The sequence below is a fragment of the Mustela nigripes genome, unplaced genomic scaffold (genome assembly GCF_022355385.1).
Source record: "Mustela nigripes isolate SB6536 unplaced genomic scaffold, MUSNIG.SB6536 HiC_scaffold_75, whole genome shotgun sequence".
In the NCBI taxonomy this organism is placed as follows: domain Eukaryota; kingdom Metazoa; phylum Chordata; class Mammalia; order Carnivora; family Mustelidae; genus Mustela; species Mustela nigripes.
The window spans coordinates 4,206,344-4,210,802 of record NW_026739490.1 but is presented as its reverse complement, the minus strand read 5'-3'; the positions used below and the strand labels follow the sequence as shown (position 1 = coordinate 4,210,802).

The following is a 4,459-nucleotide window of genomic DNA, read 5'->3' as shown; positions in this document are numbered from 1 at the left end:
GGGGGCACCTTCGGGGGCGCCGGCGGGCGCGGCGCCGGGCGGCGGGCGGCAGGCGGCGGGCGCGGGCGAGGGCGGGTGGCGCGGGCGCGGAAGGCAGGAAGTGCCGCGGCGCGGGGAGCAGGGAGCGCGGCGAGCGGGGCGGAGCGGGCGGAGCGGGATCTCGCGGGAAGCGCGGGGACGCCCGGCGCCGCCTCCCCGCCCTCCGCGCCCACCCCTCCTCCCCGCTGCACCGGGCCGACCGCGGGGGGGCGCTGCGGCCTGCTGGACCGGCCGGCGCCCGCGCGTCCGGCGACCTGCGGGCAGGGGCGCGGCTCCCGGCCTCCGCGCGGGGTGGGCGGCGATTTGCTGCATGTAAAGAATAACAGCTGTGGTTTGTGGTTTTTGTTTTGTTATAGCAAAAATAGCTCACGCTCTTTGATGATACTGAAAAATACAGGAAACTAAAAATCACCTTTCACCCCAGCACCTGGTGAGATGAGCAGGTAACATTTTGATACGTTTCCTTCCAGTCTTTTCTCTAGGTGAAAGCAGTTTTATTTTTAAAAAATCGATTGCATAAAACCGGCATCGGATGTATAATCTGTATATCTGGCATCTTCTGCTGTTTTACCTGGCAAAGAGTGATGAGAATTTTGCCACATCGATAAAATATTGCCAACACGCTTTTTAATGGTTGTATATTGTTCCAATTAGGGATGAACACTAATCTATGTAGCCTGTTGTTACACATTTAGATTACTTTTATAAGCAACGTTAGGCTTTTAAATCTATTTGATGATAATCCCACAATCCATAGATTAACGCTCACTTTCTGGGCTTTTCCATGCATACAGGCATAAATGTTTGTGTTTTCACCTATAGAAATAATGTCATGTATATAAATACATAAACATATACACGTGAATCCCTGAAACCTCTTTCTCCACCGCACATGTAAAAATGACATATTCTTAAAACAATAAATGCATTGCGGTGTTTTGAAAAAAATCTCTTAGAGTGGAGTGAGGTGTAGTCAAGAGGAAGGCTGTGACCCAGAGCACTGGGCTTTCCAAGGTTAAGGGTTTGAGAAAGGACTGACAAGAAACTCATGAAAAACAGCTGAAGAGGTAGGAGGAACACCAAGCCTGCATGGTGTTTCTGGAGGCCAAGGGAAGAAAATGTAACTCACTGCTGTGTTAGTGTGTGTTGACAATTTGAATCCTGTGAATTTTCTAGTCATACTCTTTGCCCATTTTTCTCTGGTATTAGTCTTTTAGTGGACTTACAGGAGCACTAAATAGGCTCTGAACACAAAATCTTTGTTAAATATATTACAAATATGTTCTTCCAGCCTGCCAGCTGTCCTTTAATTTAACCTACGGAATCTTAGTATGAGAAGTTTGTAACCTTTGTTTTTTTTTCAAGATTTTATTTACTTATTTGACACAGAGAGAGAGATCACAAGTAGGCAGAGAGGCAGGCAGAGAGTGAGTGGGAAGCAGGCTCCCCACTGAGCAGAGAGCCCCATGCGGGGCTCGAACCCAGGACCCTGAGATCATGACCTGAGCCAAAGGCAGAGGCTTAACCCACTGAGCCACCCAGGCACCCCAACATTATTTTTCTTTTTAAGATTTTATTTATTTGAGAGAGAGAGAACACAAGTAGAGGAGCAGAGGAAGAAGGAGAAACAGACTCCCTGCTGAGCAGGGAAATGGACACACGGACTCACATGTGGTTCCATCCCACGACTCCGGGATCATGACCAGAGCCCAAGGCAGAGGCTTAACTGACTGAGCCACCCAGATCCCCCAGTTTGTAACCTTTAAGTAGGCAGATCTGTCATTTTTTTCCTTTACTGCTTTTGGGTTTTTTGTCTTACGTAGGCCTTTCCCACTCCTGAGACATAAAAAAATATTTTTTTTTTCCTAATCACAGGTCTAGGAGAAAACATGGGAGACTTTCCCTATAGGAGCCCATTCTTGGTCCGTAATGGGTATATGGTCCCTGTGCAAAGGTGAGTATAGAGCTACCTATCTGAGACTCCCTACCATATATTTTCAGGAAACCATGTCAACATTTCTGTGATTTCATCCATGTGCATATATGTCCTTCCTGCCTCTTCACCCATCCTGACTTATAATCAATGTGTGTTTGGGTGAATGTCATGTAGGTGGGTTTATTTTTCCTACTTCACTGAATTTTCCAAGTATTTTTCAATAAGCAAGTACAACAGGCCCTTTAAAATGAAAAGGAGAATGGAAAGTTTGCTGAGGGACATGAAAAATAATGATTAGGTAAGAGGAATGGGTATTAGGCCCAGTGGGCAACTTTGGACAGTCTGGGCCAAAAGAAGAGAAGGTGGACTTTGCACTTCCCTTGCCTTGGAAAGATGGGGCTTACAGAGAGAAGTGGGGGGGCCCAATCCTAGGGTTCCAGATGGATTGGCAAGGGAATTCCTCACTTTAGAGGGAGTAGAAATGGGACCTATGCCTTGGTACAGACAGGCAGGCCAGATGTCTAGAAATGGCTGCGTCATCAGCATATGTGTATGGCTTCTTTTTTTGTCCTGGAAATGGCCATACTGGTATCTTTCATGTGGCACCAAGGATGGACCTGGAAGTAGAAGACAATGTGGGTCTGTTGATGGAGGTGGATATAGTTAGCAGGAAAGAGGCTGTCCAGCCATTTGAGGACGTCTCTGCAGTTCCTAGAGCCAAGAGTCCCAAGAGAAATACCTCATCTCTCCCCAAGTCCTCCATAATTCTATTCATGCTTTCATTTTTAACAGCTTTATTGAGATGTATTTCAGTTATCATACAACTTACCTATTTAGCATATACAATTCACAGACACATACAACTATCACTGCAGTCAATTTTAGAACATTTTTGTCACCTTAGAAAGAAATCCCATATTCTTTAGTAGTATCGCCCTATCCACTCCCTGCCCCTTCCTCAGCCCTGAGCAACCACTGATCAACTTTCTGTCTATAGATTTCCCTGGTCTGGACATTTCATATGAATGAAATCATATAATATGTGTCTTTAATGACAGGCTTCTTTCACTGAGCCTTATGTTTTCAACATTCACGCATGATGAAGCCCTATCAGTGCTTTATTTTTTCTTACAGCTGAATAATATTCTATTATGTAGATATATGATATTTTTAAATAAGATTTTATTTATTTATTTGACAGAGATCACAAGTACGCAGAGAGGCAGGCAGAGAGAGAGGAGGGGAAGTAGGCTCCCAGCTGAGTAGAGAGCCCGATTCAGGGCTCAATCCCAGAACCCTGGGATCATGACCTAAGCCAACGGCAAAGGCCTTAACCCACTGAGCCACACAGGCACCCCGATATATGACCTTTTTATCCAATTGTCATTTGATGGACATCTATTAATGATGGAGATTATTATTTCTGTGTTTTGGCAATTAAGAATGATGCTGCAATAAACACTTGTTTGCAAGTTTTTGTGTGGACATACATTTTCATTTTTTCTTGGATATATACCTAGGAGGGGAATTGCTGGGTCATATGGTAACTCTATGTTTAATTGTTTGAGGAACTGCCAATTTGAGGTCATGGTCTTTTAATTAACTTAAAAATTATGCCTGTTCTAGGGCATCTGGGTGGCAGTGGGTTAAAGCCTCTGCTTTTGGTTCAGGTCATGATTCCAGGGTCCTGGGATCGAGCCCCGCATCGGGCTCTCTGCTCAGTGGGAAGCCTGCTTTCTCCTCTCTCTGCCTGCCTCTCTTGCCTACTTGTAATCTCTGTCAAATAAATAAACAAAATCTTTAAAAGAAATTATGCCTGTTCCTTGGAAAATATTTTAAAATACCAACAATTTTTAAAAAATATTTTATTTATTCTTTTGAGAGGGAGAGAGCGTACAAGCAGGGGGAGAGGCAGAGGGAAAGAGAGAAGCAGACTCTCCACTGAGCAGGGAGCCTGACCTGGGGCTTGACCCCAGGACCTGGGGGTCATGACCTGAGCTGAAGGCAGACTCCCAACCATCTGAGCCACCTCAGTGCCCCAAAATACTGAAAATTTTGAGGATAGAGACATTTAATTCCACTACTCAGAGAATATCCTTGTGGGATACTTTTCTGTGCATAGTTTTTAATGATACACTTGGCATGATATTTTGTAGCCCATATTGTGAACATCTTTTCATGTCAATAATTATCTCCATCAGTGAGTTACAAATTTATTTTACTCTTGGAACCCTTTCTTCAAAAGACCATTTTCTGGAAGCCCAATATGTCATCATTCAAACATCAACAATTACTCATTGAGCCCTTGCCTGGTGCCAAGCATCCCTACCTGTCCCCATGCCTGTTCTCTTTAAAAGTCACAGGTATTACGAACTATAGAGGAGTCACCACATTAGCTGCTCCCCTATAAGAACACTCAGCTTGCTCTCTGTGCTCAATGAACATACATTTGTGTGTACTTTTATCATCTTTTTTTTTTTTTTT

At 44.5% G+C, this 4,459-nt stretch overlaps 1 long non-coding RNA gene across 2 annotated transcripts in view; it reads left to right on the top strand.

Moving 5' to 3' along the window:
- Positions 1 to 282: 282 nt before the first annotated feature.
- Positions 283 to 4,459, top strand: part of LOC132008107 (uncharacterized) — a 6,597-nt gene continuing 2,420 nt past the window's right edge. For both annotated transcript variants that reach the window (XR_009401545.1, XR_009401544.1), the window contains exons 1-2: positions 283 to 482; positions 1,915 to 1,993. This is a non-coding gene — a long non-coding RNA (uncharacterized LOC132008107). The remainder of the gene's footprint in view (positions 483 to 1,914; positions 1,994 to 4,459) is intronic.